This window comes from Macrotis lagotis, chromosome 6 (genome assembly GCF_037893015.1).
Source record: "Macrotis lagotis isolate mMagLag1 chromosome 6, bilby.v1.9.chrom.fasta, whole genome shotgun sequence".
NCBI classification, from domain to species: domain Eukaryota; kingdom Metazoa; phylum Chordata; class Mammalia; order Peramelemorphia; family Peramelidae; genus Macrotis; species Macrotis lagotis.
The window spans coordinates 185,863,685-185,881,162 of record NC_133663.1 but is presented as its reverse complement, the minus strand read 5'-3'; the positions used below and the strand labels follow the sequence as shown (position 1 = coordinate 185,881,162).

At 38.4% G+C, this 17,478-nt stretch overlaps 1 protein-coding gene across 2 annotated transcripts in view; it reads right to left on the bottom strand.

Moving 5' to 3' along the window:
- TMCO3 (transmembrane and coiled-coil domains 3) overlaps positions 1 to 16,128 on the bottom strand; it is an 88,408-nt gene extending 72,280 nt beyond the window's left edge. Inside the window, exon 1 of one of the 2 annotated variants that reach the window (XM_074192105.1) lies at positions 16,044 to 16,128. The gene's annotated coding sequence lies outside the window, so the exon portion shown is untranslated. Of the gene's footprint in view, positions 1 to 1,264; positions 4,830 to 16,043 lie in introns of those variants that run through there. The other variant, XM_074192106.1, reaches the window with a different exon arrangement.
- Between the last annotated feature and the right edge of the window lie 1,350 nt (positions 16,129 to 17,478).

Genomic DNA, 17,478 nt, shown 5'->3' with positions numbered 1-17,478 from the left:
AGAAAGATTAAAATTCCTTCCATATCTGTTAAAAGATGATCTAGTCTTGGCTGTGAAATATTTTAAGAACTGATATACCCATAAGAAGTTTTATTTTTTTAAAGTTTATACATTTTAAATGCAGTCTGTAATAATTATCTGCTGTCCATTCAGGAAAATCTATTCCCCAAAAGTGCAGACTATCAGAATTCTGAAGCTTAAGAAGAAAAATTTTCATTCTCTTATACATTAATACTATGCTCACCCTTCATTACTCCATTTTGAATCCAAATCACAAAAAGCATTCTTTCTATACACATATCTCACACTCTGCTGCTTTAATATTATTTATCTGCTTCCATGAAATTAACTGATCCTGTAATGTCACTTTACAATATTGCATTTTTGCAGAACCAAGTAGGCAAGGGTGCCTGAAGTAGGTGCTTAATAAAAATGATTTTTAAAATGACCACTTGCAGAATCACCCCATTATTCACAACAGAAAATTTAACAAAGCAAGAATTACTATTAAAAACTTATGGTGGCCCCCACACACACATATACCCCAGCACAGAGGCTCAGGTTTGACCCTCTGGCACAAATCTGCAGATTTGGGAGCCTTTTGCGCTTGGGGATCCTGTAGTCTCTCATCTGGCCAGCCCTTCTTGATCCTGGAGGCTTACAGAATGATCCTGGGCGTGGGCCTCAACGTCTACAACCTCTACGCTCCGTGTTGGGGGGCTTTGGGCTACCAGGACCGCTATGTGGCTGACATGAGCAACCTCTATCGCAAATACCAGTTCAATGTGGCAGTGCTGCCCCCAGGAAATCCCATCCCTGGAATGGTCAACTGCATCAATGCCACAGCTATGTGTGTGTGTGGCTGAACCAGGACGATGTGAGGCAGGCCCTCCACATTCCTGTATTCCTCCCCAGTTGGGAACTTTGCAGCACCCAGGTGACTTCTCAATACCAGAGGCAATACATGGATATGACTCCCTTCTACCATGAGTTATTGCAGAACAACATCTGTATCTTAGTGTACAATGGGGACAATGACATGGCCTGCAACTTCCTGGGAGCTGAGAGGTTTGTGGTGCTCCTGAACCAGCCTGTGATGATCCCCTATCAGCCCTGGTACTATAAAAAACAGGTTGCTGGATTCTTCAAAGAATATGAGCAAATCACCTTCCTCACTGTCAAGGGATCTGGACACATGGTCCCCCAGGACCGCGCAGCTCAGGCTCTGAAGATGTTTGAGTCTTTTCTCAGGAACACCACGTACCTGTGATTTTCCTCTGCTGCTGATACAACTCAGGCTGCCCATTACTAATCCTGAGATAGTAGGCCTGGGTCCTTGAAAAGCTCCCCTGATTGGCAGCCAACCCAGCAATCCCAGCTCAACAATCCTTTGCAAGATTTCAAGGACTAGAAAAGATTTCAATTTCAGCAATAAAAAGAATGAAGCTCAAAAAAAAAAACTTATGGTGGAGAAAGAACTGTGGAGTTTGAACAAAGACCAAGGACTATTACCTTTAATATAGGAAAAAAAAGTGTTATCTTATTATCTGATCTTGCTATCTCTTATACTTTATGTTTCTTCCTTAAGGATGTGATTTCTCTCTCATCACATTCGATTTGGATCAATGTATACCATGGAAACAATGTAAAGACTGGCAAACTGCCTTCTGTGGGGGGTGAGGGGAGGGAAGTAAGATTAGGGGAAAAATTGTAAAACTCAAAATAAATAAAATCTTTATAATTCAAAAAAACCCCAAACAAACAAAATTTATGGTGAAGGGGCAGCTAGGTGGCACAGTGGACAAAGCACAGGCCCTGTAGCCTGGAAGACCTGAATTCAAATTTGACCCTAGACACTTAATCATTACCTAGTTGTGTGGCCTTAGGCAAGCCACCTAACTCCATTGCCTTACAAAACCCTAAAAAAAAAAATATGGTGGAAGTGGAGCCAAGTTAGCAGAGTAAAAGCAGGGTCTTGCCAAGCTCTCCCCCCAAAACACTTCAAATAGCCTTTAAAAATAATGAATAAGTAAATTCTAGAGTCAGAACCCACCAAAAAACTGAGTCAAACAATCTTCCAGTCCAAGATAACTTGGAAGAATCTGCTGGCCCAGGGTGAGAGAAGAATGCAGAAAAGCATGAGTTGCAACAGAGCAAAGCCAGAAAGAGACCATGGGGCAAATGGGTCAGGGGCAGCAATGGTAATTTCCAGACCTCTCAGCCCAGGGATTGTCAAGGACAACTTGGAAGGTTGTCTGCTGCATCAGGGTGAGACTGAAGCACAGTCCAGTGCAGGCCTCAGCTGTGCAGACCAAATCCCAGCAGTCCAGGAGTTGGCCTTGGGAGTTGCTAAATCAGCAAAGGCAGCTGCTTCCACAGGTCTCAGCCCATGGATTCTAAGGGGGTCAGAAGGAGACTGCAGGGGTCTCTTGGCTATCACTGAATCAGGGTTGTTTCTTTGTGCATACTTAGATCCAGGTCACAATTTGGGGCCCAGTCTAGGCAAAGGAGCAGAGGTACAACAGAGCTTACTGATGCAGTTGTAAGCATGGACCCACCTCACAGTTCCAGAGCAGAAGGGAGTGCTTATGGTCGCTCACAGACCAGAACACAGAGTACCAAACTCTCCATAGATCAGAAGACCTTGGAAGAATTGAAAACTTGAAAATTCCCAGAAGTACCTCTGAAAAAAGCTACAGAAAACTCAAAATCTTGGGATGATGCACCTTCCAACCCTGAAAGCAGAGCCCCACCTTAACAAAGAGTAAAAATCAAGTTATAAGCTGGGAAAATGAACATACAACAGAAGAAAAAAATCTGAACAAAGACAGTCACTATGGTTATATGGAAGATCAAAATACATTTAGAAGATAACAAAGTCAAAGCTTCTACATCCAAACCTCCAAGAAAAATATGAATTGGCTCCAGGCGTGGAAGAGCTCAAAAAGGATTTTGAAAACCAAGTGAAGAAGGTAGAGGAAAAATTGGGAAAAGAAATGAGGAATGATGCAGGAAAATCATGAAAACTGGGTCAGCAAAAAAATACTGAAGAAAATAACATCTTAAAAGCCAGACTGGGGCCAAATGAAAAAAGAGGTTCAAAAAGCCAATGAGAATACTAAAGTAGTTTTCTATAAGAGCCATTTCTCAATTGAAAATGATCAAAAGATAAGAACAGTTTTCAGATTATCAATGCCATCTACAGACATATTAAAAAAAAAAGTCCTAATTCACTATTGATTGGAAAAACAACTGGAGGACAATTCTGAGGTATTACCTTAATATACCTCAATGAATTGGCTAATAAGACAAAATAATAGTAAGAGAAAATGACAGACGTTAGAAGGAATTTGGGGAAGATGAGAGATTGGAGAAGTTGTGAAATGATTCAACAATTCTGTAAATTCTGTAAAGCAATTTGGAACTATGCCCAAAGGAGTATAAAACCAAGCCTACCCTTTGATCTAGCATTGCCACTATTGGATCCAAGTTACAACAACAAAAAAAAAAAAAACAGGAAAGAAAAGGATCTATATGTTTAAGGATATTTATAGCTGTTCTTTTTTTGTGGTGAGGAACTGGAAATTGAGGGGATGCCCATCAATTGGGAATGACTGAACAAATTGTGGTATGTGATTATGATGGACTGCTATTATGCTATAAGAAATGATGAACAGGGGGTGGCTAGGTGGCGCAGTGGATAGAGTACCGGCCCTGGAGTCAGAAGTACCTGAGTTCAAACCAGGCCTCAGACACTTTGTTTTAATTTCTTTTTTTAAGTTTCTTTTTTGGGGGGGGGGTATGTTTATTTTCACAACATGACTATTATAGTAATGTTATGCATGACTATACATTTTTAACCCATATCAAATAAATTGCTTTCTCAAAGAGGGAAAGTGGGGTGCAAAGTAGGGTGAGAATTCAGAACTCAAAATTGAAACAAAAATGAATGTTAAAATTTGTTTTTACATGTAACCAGGATGGGGGGAGAAACTTAAGATGGAGGGAAAGGCTATCATTTTCATGCCACGGAAAAAACAAAACATGGTTTTTCACCATTAAAAATCACAAATTATTTTCTTCAGTTTCTAATATCAAGACAATTTTGTTATGATACAAAGATAGTGAAGAAGTGAGTTTATCAACCTGATCCCTTGTCAAGAAGGGCTCTACAAATCAAAACTGAAGTTTTTATCTCAGCTTATTCTACATACCAGAATAAAAGGAACAATTGTGTGCATAACAATTTGGAAATTTTCCAAGAATCTTAGGATTAAAGGACACTGACCACAAGGAATAGCATCAGTGGAAGACAATTTATCACAATTTTTCACCCTCTCCTGATTTCCCACCATTATCTTCCTAGTCACTAGGTCTGAAACTTGTTATCCACGGCCCTTTCCTCCCCTCTTCTCAATTTACCAAGTGCTAAGATCTGTGCATTCTTCCCTCATATTTCTCAGATCTATCCCCTTCTATCCTTACGTACTGATACTATCTTACCATAATAACCCAGCTGGATTCCTGATTTACTCTTTCTATTCTCTTATTCTCTAGGCTGCCTAGTCTTTCCAAAGCATAGGCATGCACAATGAACTCCCCTGTTCAAAAATCTTCAGAAGCTTCTTACATATATAAAGTAATTTTTACTTATGGGTCTATGGTGAATAATAACTGAGGAAATAATCTGAGCAATACGATTTATTAGTCAAACAGGAATAAAAAAACAGATCAAGACTCCCCAGCCAGTCCAAAAAACCATGAATACAGAGTAAAACAGATTTTTATGTTATTAATAACTAGTAGTCAGATAAGACTAAATAATTAAAAGAAAACAATTCAACAGGATACAAAATTAAGGATTTAGTATTGCTAATTGAAGAAAAGATTAGGGACTTTCTAAATTGGGATCAGGAGAATGAATAGGTGAAATAACTGAAATCAGAAAATAATGTAAACCACTTCCTTCAAGCATCTGTGTTCTATCAAAAGAACATACCATAACTATTGACCAGTACAGAGAAAGCTTTATTTCTTTGTCTCAACCTAGTCCTAGGTGGTTGAGAAGCTGGACCACTTTTACCTGCTGTTTAACTAATGACACAAGTTAGGCTGACAAGAAGTCCAGTCAGATTTGGAATGCAAGTTTCCTCACAATTACACATCTCAAGCAACACACGTTTTATCTGAAAAATTGGACCTCCCAGACTGAGTCTTTTGGGAAGTCAAACTAGACCAGCTTTTGCCTCAATTCTTACCTAGCCTTGAATCAATGAATGGGTATTGCATTAGATAGACCTGGTAAAGACCTTAGCTTAATAAGCTCAAGATCCACCATTGCATCCTGCAATGGCCAAATCGCCAGTAGTCCTTTATCTATCTTGCCATTGAACTCTATTGACTCCGAAGCATGACGACTTTTGTGTTGCCCTGCTTCACTTAAATCGCTTGCAAGTCAAGATATCATTCTCCAAATGTCCTTGGTCCTCTGTGAGGAAAAAGGATGAATAAACACTACCACTACCCCATTCTTAGCCACTTATTTCACAATAAGATACCCCCCCCTTCCCACTCTTCTATGTGTTCTACATTGCAGTCAAACTGGTCTGTTATTCCCCAAAATATGTAGTGCATGTGTTTCATTCCTAAAATAACTTTTTTCCCTGAATTGTTAAAATCCTTTACTTCCTTCAAGGTTCAGTTCACATACCATTACTGAAGGAAATTGCCATTTTCCTGGGTGTTAGAACTTGCTACCTATTACCATGTTATTTATGTACTTAAATACTACATCTACTAACAGAACATATATTTCTTAAATTCAGGAGGAGCCACTAAGTAAAATTTAAAGTATGTCAGATATAGAGTCAAATGATTGATTTAAGTCCCAGTTCTGATCCTAACTACATGTTTGACCTTGGGCAAGTCATTATCTTCTCTCAGTTCCTCACCTGTAAGTTAAAGGACTCAAATGCCTATCAACTGAAGAATAGTTAAAATAAAAATGAATGTAACAAATTCAGAGCTGTTGGCCAAAGAGTAATTTTTGTCTCAAAGAATCATCTTTAATTTTTTAATCACTTTATCTTTTTTATTTCCAATTCATTTAATTGTCCTTTAACTTTTTTTTTTTAGGCTTCTGCAAGGCAAATGGAGTTAAGTGGCTTGCCCAAGGCCACACAGCTAGGTACTTATTAAGTGTCTGAGACAGGATGTCCTTTAACTTTTAAAAATTCCTCTTGTATTTATTTTTAGGGATATAATTTTCCTTTCAAGTCTGCTTTAGCTGCATCCCATAAACATTTTCATAATGTTTCTTCATTTCTTTGATGGGATTACCAGTTGTTTCTCTAATTTCTCTTTTGACTCACTTATTTAGGATTTCAATATATCTTCATTTAAATCTGTATATTTTGTCCTCCCTGAATGGTTACTATTTTTATTGCATCATGTCCTGTTAATGATGTGGTCACTCATTCTATTTTTTTACATTTCTTTGCAATATTTCTGCAAAGACCCCAAGACTTAAGTCTGTAAAAATTCCATACATATTGATAAATATTTCAGCAGTATCATTCAGTAAGTATTCTAGTTCTTGTTTTCTCTAGTAATTTGTTCACATCCATATCTTCCTTCTTGTTTATCTTTGTTAAATCTGTCTAAAAGAGACAACAGAGTTTCCTTCTATTTTTCTGAGTGGGTTAATTTTTCCTTTATGAAAGCATTTGAAGAATATTTAATACTGATATTGGTTTGTTGCCTGTGATTTCTTTCAGTGTGCAATTTCTTTTATCTGTTATAAAATGTTTTTCCATTGTATGCAAGTATAATTGCAACTTTTTTTGATTATCTGACATATAATAAATGCTATTTTGATGACTTTTTTACTGTCTTTTGGGGAATATATTTCTTATAAAACAATATTGTAAGGTTTTATATTCTTATTCTATTACACTTTCATTTTGCTGAACTATTTCATCCAATTAGGGCTAAAATTATGAGTTAGGTATAATAGTCTTCATTTGTCTCATACATTGTACATATGGTGCATATATAAAATGTACATTTTTTCCTGAACTAGGAATTGTTTCTATTCCTCTTTGAAGCTGCCTTCATCTCATTTTGCTTAATTTAAGACAATTATATTCCTACAAGCTCCCACATTTTTCCACTCCTATTATTTTTTCCTTCCTTTTTCTAGTCTTAATTCTTCCCTCTTTTTTTCTCACTAAAATGTCCCTTCTCTCTACCCTTTCACTTGCTTTTTTATTTACTTTTTTCTAAAAAAGTATTTCCTTTCCTTTTTAAACTTTTGTCTATTCTAGACTTCTTTTTGCAAGGCAAATTTATAGAGTGCCTGGCTATCAGACACAGTGGTAAATGACTTAGTAAGCAATGGGAATATAAAGAAAGGCAAAGGAAGTCTCTGCTCTCAAGCAACTCACAATCTAATGGATAAGACAACATGAAAATAACTAGGAATAAATAAGATGTATACAAATAAATTGGAGACAATCAACAGAGAGAGACTGGGGGGAAAGGAAAGGTATCTTACAGAAGGTGGAATTTTAGTTGGGACTTGAAGAAAGTCAGAAAGTCAGGAGACGGTTTAAGAAAGGAGAGCATTCCAGGTACAGGCGAGAGTCCGTGAAAATGCCTCTAAAGGGAAGGGGAAGACACTTCTATAGTACTAATATTTGGTGAACACTGAATTCTCTCATTTTGACCCTCACAAGGGAGATACTTTTATTATTCTCACAGAAGTTAAGTTACTTGCCCAGGGTCACAGCAGAATCTGAACTCCAGTTTTCTGACCCCACCTAGTCAGAGGATGAGACATTTTATACAAGCAACATAAAGGGGCTGATGTCACTAGGAAAGGTAAGATGGGCCAAGTCCTGATTAAGTTAAAGGCTAGAGGATTTTATAGTTCACCTTGGAGATGACAGTGAATCATTTACTGAATGGGACTAAGGGGAAGAGGCTAATATGATCAGACCTGTGTTTTAGGAAGATTTGACAGCCAAGTGAAGACCGCCTAGAGAGGAGAGAGATTTGAAGCAAGCTCTCAGACCACACTGCAATCGTCCAGATATGACCTGGTATCAGAGAAGAGGTTACTTAGGTAAGGCAGAGTAAAGAGTTGAGAACAATGCCTCAGTTTCAAGGCTGGGTGACTGCATGAGGATGGTGTGCCCTGGACAATAATATGGAAGTTTGAAAGGATGAAGGGTGGAGGAAGGGATAAAATAAATTTAATCTTGGATATATTTTTAGCTGTCCAATACACAACTGGAGATGAGTCTAAATATGAAAAGATTGGTAAGAGCTAAATGATCAGATCTGAGGATCATCTGCATATAGATGAAAACTGAATCCATGAGAGATGATTAGATCACCAAGTAAGGAAGTCCAAAGTAGAAGGTAAGGAAGGTAAAGAAGGTAAAATATTCCAGGGCATAACCTTGGGAGACACTACTGTTAAGCAAGAAGGATTCAGGGATTACATTACTAGGTCCATATGCCAATGAAATGCAAGAAAAACAGGACCCAAGTACAAAAATATTTATAGCAATTCTTTTTGTTATGGCAAAGAATCAGAAACTAAGAAGGAATTATGATATATGAATGTTAAAGAATTAATTATTAAAGTGATAGTTTCCACCCTAACAGCAACATGGGGGGGGGTGATGATCAACTTTGATGGATCCGCTCATTCCATCAGTGCAACAATCAGGGACGATTTGGGGCTCTCTGCAATGGAAAATACCATCTGTATTCAGAGAAAGAACTGCAGAGTTTGAACAAAGACCAAAGACTATTACCTTTAATTTAGAAAAAAAAAAAACCTGACATCTTATTGTCTGATCCTGCTATCTCTTATATTTTCTGTTTCTTCCTTAAGGATATGATTTCTCTCTCATCACATTCAATTTGGATCAATGAATGGAAACAATGTAAAGACTGACACATTGCCTTCTGTGAGGGGTGGGGGAAGGGAAGTAAGATTAGGAGGAAAACTGTAAAACTCAAAATAAATAAAATCTTTAATAATAAAAAAAATAAAGTGATAGTTTCAGAGAAACCTGTTATATATATATATATATATATATATATATATATATATATATATATATATAATCTGATGCAGAACCTGGAGAACATTTTTTATAATCACAGCAGTATTGTAAAGACAAACAACTCTGAAAGACTTAAGAATTTTCCTTAATGCAATGACTGTCTCACTATTCCAGAGTATCGATGACAAAGCATACTAAATCTCTTGAGAGATGATGGACTCAAGTTTGAGACATGGATTTTATTGGATATAACCAGAAAGGGAATCTTATTAGAATTGTTTTTATTTTCCTTTTCCATCGGGGAAAAGGGATGAGAAAAGGGGATGGGGATAAGACTGACAGGAAAAAGAGATCACTGAAACATTTCTTTTAATGTACAGAAGTGAACAGAATTAGTGAAAAACAGAAAAGTTTTGAAACCTATATAATGAACATACTCGAAAAAAACAATTAACTTCTATCTATATTATAGATTCACCATTCTATATACAAGTATCTATCATATTATACATATAGAAACAAATTCTCATTTTATTTGGCATTTATTAAATTCAGAATAAAGAAAAGTTACCCCCTTCAAAAATACCCTATTGTACTTCTAGCAGTGTAAGAGTTTTTATTTAAAAAGTGTTAGATTTGAAATCTCAATACCCAAGTTTCAAACCCCTTCTTTTCCACTTATTTTGTAATTGAGCAATTCATTTCAAATCCAGTGCAGATGAAGAAACTAAAGGTCTCAGATCCATGGAGTGAAAGGATCTGGGTTTGAATACTATTCTGCCAGTTATGGCTAGATCTCTTAATCTCTCAGGCTCTCATTTTCATCATCTGTACATGGGATGGGGAAGAAGGTTTGTAACAGATAACTCTGAAGTCCCATGTGGCTATAAACCTGTATCTTTGTGTTCTTTTGCCAAAGCCTCTTAGGCACAGTCATCCCAACAAACTGGAAGGAACAGGAACTGCTAATGACAATTTGGGCATAGAAGTAACTGAAGGGAAAGAAAGAAGACAGAAAGCCTATAAAAAGCAGTCTAAGACTTCAAAGCAATTTGAGGCTTGCTTCTTCAGGAAGCAATGAACCTTATCTACTGCAAAAGACCCTAGGGCCATCCTTGTATTATAGTATAATGAAATAACTAAGGTTCACAGAAATGAAATATAATCATTGAGAAAAAAAGTAAAATTCTTTTTTCAGTTTATGGCTTAAATTGTAGGGAAATGTCCAATCTATTTTAGAAATATTTCCACCCAAATTGATTAAAAACAACTTAGTACTTACAGGATAAATTTCAGTCATTGAGAGACTTCACTTACAAGTAAAAGCTTCATTTTCTCACTGATGTGATTAAATGAACTATTATTTACATTACCTAAGTTACCTAGCTCCAAAATACAGCTTTAACTCCAAATGTCATAAACTTAAGTAAATTCTAAATAGTAAATAGAAATCTACCACCCAGATTTTGGAAAATATTTGATCTATCACTTGGATGACTCATTCAACTGTCCTCTGCCCCCTCAAATACTAAATACAACATCAATGATTTGAACTAGGAATCTTAAAAATCATTTAGTACATCTTCATTTTTACAGATAATGACTTGCCACAAAGCTAATACTGGAGGTTGAATTTGGGCTTTTTTTTTTTTTTGCAAGGCAAATGGGGTTAAGTGGCTTGCCCAAGGCCACACAGCTAGGTAATTATTAAGTGTCTGAGGCCGAATTTGAACTCAAGTACTCCTGACTCCAGGGCCGGTGCTCTATCCACTGTGCCACCTAGCCGCCCCTGGAGGTTGAATTTGAATCCATGTCTTTCTGATTCTAATTCCACCACTCTAGCCACTATTACATGCTACCCTAAAAAAGATTAGAATTTCATGTTCCAGAAAAATTATTCTGAACTGTTTGCATATGTTCAACTCATTTCTATGACCATTTTTTATGCCTCCAATGAAGGATCTCTTGAGTTATCTGGCTATTCCAATGACATACATAGCCTAATGGATTTAAGGAACATTTGTATCAATACTTTGTATCATAAATGGGTGCTAAATTGATACAAGTTACTATAATAAATTCCACTTAATTTAACTCTAGACCAATTTTATTTTCATAATACTTCTAGAACATAAATGACTAGAAAATAAGACAGCCTAGTGTTACCCAGGTAACTAAGATATATTAAGATACCCAAAGATAGAGCTCCAGCATTAGAACATTTTTTTATAGAACAGTCAAGATCATATAGAAAGGATAAGAAAACATGGTTTATTCTCCTACCATTAATGATGGGAGTATAAAGAAATATTTCAAAAACTCTATTACCAACATTAAAAATATTAAATTTTGTAGTTTTGGGTACTCTCTCTACAATACCTCCATGCCTTAGAAGACAGTCTTCATGATTTGCCATGGTCTTTCCAGCCCACCAAACCCATCATTTTGAATTACCATTTTTTTTGGCCATTTTAAAAAAGTTATATGTTATTTTTTCCCCTCAATTACACGTCAAGATAATTTTTAGCATTCATTTTTTCCATATTAGTCACAGTTGTGAATGAAGGAACAAATTAAGAAAAAAAAACTATCAAGAATAAAATATAGGTGGCTATGTGGCACAGTGGATAGAGCACCGGCCCTGGAGTCAGGAGTACCTGAGTTCAAATCTGGCCTCAGACACTAATAACTACCTGGCTGTGTAGCCTTGGGCAAGCCACTTAACCCCATTGCCTTGCAAAAAAAAAAAAGAATAAAGTAAAAAAAATGCTTTGATCTGCAATCAAGAGTCCAACAATTCTTTATCTGGATGTGGATAGCACTTTCCTTTGTGAATCCTTAGTATTTGGCTAGAACTGCTGTGTTCCTGCAATGCAGTTAGTTTACATGACAAAATAAAATAATTACATTTGTCTATTTGGAAGTAAAATTCCTTTCACTTCTACCCCACTACCCCTTCAGGAACTAGTTAAGTGGTTATTATTCAAGTCCAAACTTTGCTGATATCCAGAATGACAAAACATTGGAGCTGGAATAGACCTCAGTAGTTGCCTTGGTCCAGTCTCTTATGGAACAAGCAATCCCCTCTATTTTTGCTTTAAAACCTCTCAAAAACTTTGTATGGCTACTAGTCACTTGAAATGATCTAGACTTTAAGAACCCAGAATACCTCCAAGTCTTATTACTAAAGGACTTGAGTCCTTTGAAGTTTATACATAGCTATGAAATTTTAAATTTTATTATGAAATGTCCTTTTACTTCCAAACAAATGTTAATTATTCTGTCGTGTAAACTAGCTGCATCAGTTTCAATGGAAAAATTATTCAACATTAGCTTCAGTTGGACTCATAGGCTTAATATAAACAATTAACAAAATTTGATATGTAAATGCTTACAAAAATGCTTATTTTTGCAATCTTTACTATAGCATATGAAATCTTTTTTTTCCTTGATAGGGTCCAAAGTCAACCAACTTAATACTGAAAACATTCTAAGAGGCCACACCCACAGTTTTTCCACAAACCATAGGGCACACCCTAAAAAGAGAGTTGGTGATTTGTTAACTTGAAAAAAGCTATGCTACAGTAAGACTGCCTCTTCTTGTATAAGAAAAACATTTTCAGTATATCCTGGAACAAATAAGAAGTACTATACAGTCAAATTGGTAGCTTTAGTAAATTTTTATAATTTAGGATAATTGTTGTAGTTATAGGTCTATTTTCAGCTTTTGCAAACTAAAGTATAACAAAAACTCTTCTAATAAAACTAATAAGGAAAAATAAACTACCAAAAATCATGTTATACAAAACTAAAGATTCAAAATGATTAAAAGCAATCAGATTTTAACATTGTATAAAGATATTGGCCCATTATATGAAAAATTCTTTTGAAATATTCCATTAGATTTTTAATCACCTGTACTAAATATTTTAATTTTAAATGATTCAGAATTTCATTGGATCTAGTTTCATACAGTTTCATCTTAAAATTACTCCCTGGGTCTAAAATTAGGTATCTCTCAGGTCAAGGCTTAGCTCCCATGTCAGTTCCTACAGAAAAGTTTTTCTACCCTTTCCAGTTGATAAAATTCTCCTATCTTCAAATCATCATGTGTATTTGTACATGGACATGTTTCATGCCAATAGGAGAATGTCAACTTCTTTGGGTAGGGTCTCTTTTCATTTGTTTTGCTTTTGTAGCCCCAGCACTTTGTTGTTCTTCCTATACAGTCATTTCACTCCAAATCTTTGTGTCCTCATTTGGGATTTTCTTGGCACTCTGTCATCTCTTTTTATAGATGAGGAACTGAGGCAAACAAGGTTAAAAACTGGGCCAGAATTATGTAGTTAGTATCTAAAGCCAGATTTGATGAGTCTTCCTGACTCCAGGTCAGGCACTCTATTCATTATGCCACCTTAGCCCTTAAGCACTGAAGTCAACCAAGACAGACCTCCGCTAAAGTTCAACTTCTGAGACCTATTTATTTCACTACAAAACACTGTCACTGTATTCAGTAGATGCTTAATATTTATTAGATTGGAAAGAAATGGGTAATGGTAATTCAGGTAGCAAGAGTGAAAGGAAGCGTTATTTTAAAACCATGAAGACCCACATCTATATATGACATATAAATCAATGGCTGAAAGGAACCTCAGAGACCAGCCCCACCCCCATCTTCCTCATTTTACAGATATGGAAATTGAGGCCCAGTAAAGTTAATAAAAGTAACAGCTAATATTTCTTTAGTGTCTTAAGATTTGAAAATCATTTTACACATTCTATGTCATTTGAACTTAACAACCCTGTGAAGCAGATCCTAATCATCGACATTATACATATGGACACAAAGGCTGGTTCAGGATTATTATCAGAAATGGGGTTGGAACTCAGGTCTGAATCCAGAGTCACTGTCTAGAAAGGTCAAAAAGAAAAGCATGAAAGATTGAAGAGGAACTAATCATTTACCTGAGGGCTCAGGAAGCTTCATAGAGAAAAGGGCATCAGCAGGGTTTTCAAGAAGCTGATGCTTGGAAAATTCCATTCAAGCCAACAAAAATGGCATATACAAATATGTGGAGGTCAGGAAAGGACAAAATAAGCTGAAATATCCAAACATTCCATTTAACTGGATGTAGAATGTGCACTCTTATCTGCTATGTCACCTCACCTGCCCATTTACACAGCAACTGGAAAGGAGGGAGAGACAGATTTTGTAGGGCCTGAATGCTGCTGGAATAGAGTTTACATTTTATCCAGTAGGTAATAAGGTATTACCAAAGTCTGCCTGACTATAGAGATTTAATCTGAATTAAATTTTTGTTGTGGATAATCAAGAATAATACAGAAAAATCTCATTTAAGAGATCACTAATCGTTCTATAACAAGAATTACCAATATACACAGAAGCACAGTGAAAACATATATATATATGTATACTCATATTAAAAACTTAAAATAATTGAAATTACAGATTTCTTATCTGTTGGAATAAAGTTGGAAAAGAAAGGTCCATTCAACAACTCAAAAAAGCTAAAAATTAAGAAATCAAATAGTTAAGAGAAATCAGAGTAACCTCTTCCTACTCTTTTATAGAAGAGGTCAGCCTTCCTATTTATGTGAAAGGGCTTTCAGAAGAGGAGGGATAGGCACATAAGGGGAAATCTAGGGGGTTTCAAAACAAAAGATATTAATACAAATTTATTTTTCAAAAAGAAATCAAATGCATAGTTTTTGAGAATCAGTTCAGTTTAACAGTAGAATTATCATCAGATCAACTCAAAGTCTTCTTTGATGAAAAATCCAGTGGTACTAATAAAAATCAGGCTCAACACTAGTAATCAAGTTTTTTTTTATTTTTTGCAAGGCAAATGGGGTTAAGTGTCTTGCCTAAGGCCACGGGCTACGTCATTATTAAGTGTGTGAGGCCGGATTTGAACTCAGGTACTCCTGACTCCAGGGCCGGTGCTCTATCCACTGTACCACCTGGCCACCCCAGTAATCAAGCTTTTAGAAAAGATTTAGGTTTTTTAGCAGGGATAGTCAAAATGTGAATTCCTAAAAAGTGAAGCTTGATGAACAATGAACTGATATCTGGGAGACCTGAGATGGAGCCAATTTATAAGATATGAAGCAAATCTTTGAACTTCCTAAGTCAGAAGGGTCTTCAAGGTCCTTTTTAAAACTCAAACTTCCGTTATCCACCTTTTCTCTCATCATTTCAACTATACCAATTTTACTCTTTCCATTTAACCAGTCTCCACATCTAAAATCAGATGAGCCATCTTAGTCCAATACTGTTCAACTTCATGAATGCTCAAGGGGTGCCAAGGACTTTTAAGGAAGAAGGTAGTTGTTTTTTTTAGGTATAGGGCCGATATTCATTCCAGTGCACCTAAGAAAACGGAAGGAAAACCAGGCCAAACCATAAAAGCCCTCAAGACATACATTCACAAAGGCCACTATAAACCATTATAAACCATCATTATATTCTCCCAATAGGATACTTTTTTTTTGTACTTAAAGATCTTATTTATTTTGAGTTTTACAGTTTAGCGCCTAATCTTAAGGAAGTGGGAGTAAATGGATAACCCGGGCCGGCCCGGCCCCAGCCGCCACGGCTCGGCCGTCCCCGGGGACTGCGGAGGGGCGGCGGCGGCGGCCCCGGCCGCTGCTCGGGTGCTGGCCGGGCACGGCAGCCCGAGGGCCGGCACGGGGCGCCCCGCGGCCCCCGGGGGGAGGAGGCTGTGCAGACGCGCACACTAAGACGCCGGGCCCAGGCCGGAGCCCGTCCCCCGTGGCCCCCGGAGGTCTGCGCTCCGACCCCGGCCTCGAGCCCCGGCCCTAAGTCCGAGCCAGGGCAGGCGGGGCATGCACAACGCCCGCCCCACGCGCCCCCCACGCCCGCGTCCCGGGCGGGCGGGGGGAGGGGCGGCTCGCCGGGCCCAGGTAGGCCGTGGTCCTCACCTCCTCGGGAGGGCCTGCTCGCTCCGCCGCGGCGCCCGCCTCGGGCCCAGCAGTCGGGACGGCGCCGGGCCGGCCGGGGCTGGAGGGAGCAGCCGGAGCCCGAGCAGCGGCGGCGCGCTCCCCCTCCAGCATCTCTCCGCCAGGTGAGGCGGCGGCGAGGGCGCGAAGTGGCCGCCGCCGTGGCTCCCCGCCGTGGCTCCCCGCCCCCTCCCCAGCGGAAACGGAATCCCGGCTGGCGCTGCGGCCCGAGGCTGGGGGCGGGGCGGCCCGCTGACTCCGCCCCCGCAGAGCGGCGCCCAGTGAGGGCCGGGCCGGGCCCCGCGGCCCGAGGTCCCAGGCGGCGGGCCCTTGGGGGAGGGGAGGGGAGGGGGCGCGGAGCCCGGCCCGCAGGGAACCCGAACACAAGCCGGGGAAGCGCGGGGGGCCAAGGGCCGGAAGTGGGGCCGCCCGCAAGTGTGCCCACACGCAAAGTTCTAACTCCAAAAGCAGCCTGGGAGGGTCGGCCCGGAAACCGGAGAACGCCACCGGAACAGCCGACGGGACGGCGGGGAAGCAGGCATCTAGCCGAGCGCCGAAGGAGAGGCGGCCCGGACACCAGCCAACTGGAGTTCCGGGAAGCATTAAAGCAGCCGCTAACATGCTAAAAAGAAAGTTGAGTGACGAGGGAAAAGATGGAGAAAGAAATGAGAGCGATCCAAAAAAGAGATGACAAGACAACTAGAAGTGTAGAAAGGGAAGTTCAAAAACTTTATATTAAAAAAATTGAATTGGAAATTAGAATTGACCAAATGACCGATTCAAGTAATAAATTCAAAATTCAGAAAAAAAAGAAAATCTGAAATATTTCATAGGAAAAAGATTGAGGAAATGAAATGTAAGTAACATTAAACTACTTGGAACACACAAACAAAAAAAAGAAACCTAGGCTTACTTCAATGAATTATAAATCTGCCAGATAGCTTAGAACCAGAAGGCAATAGAAATTGAACAAATTAGTCATCTTCTGAAAGGAACTACAAAAGGAAAACTCCCAGAAATATTATAAATAAGATCCAGAGCTCCCGGGGAAAGGGAATAATACCAGAAGCAGCCATAAAAAATTTAAGTACCATGGAGTCGGAGTCAGAGTCAGGATCACATAAGTTTTAGCAGAGAACTAGACTATGATGTTCCAGAAGGCAAAAGATCTAAATTAACCTATCTACCAAAACTGAGTATAATCCTACAATGGAAAAAAAAAATGGATCTTTAATGAAATAGAATCCTAAGCATTCCTAATGAAAAGACCAGAGCTGAGTAAAAAAACCAGATATACAAACACAAGAACCAAAAGAAGCATAAAAAGGTATATGAGTGAGAAATAATAAGAGATTAAGCAAGGTTAGAATGCTTATATGGAAATAGAGCATACAGAATCCCTCAGAACTTTGTCAAG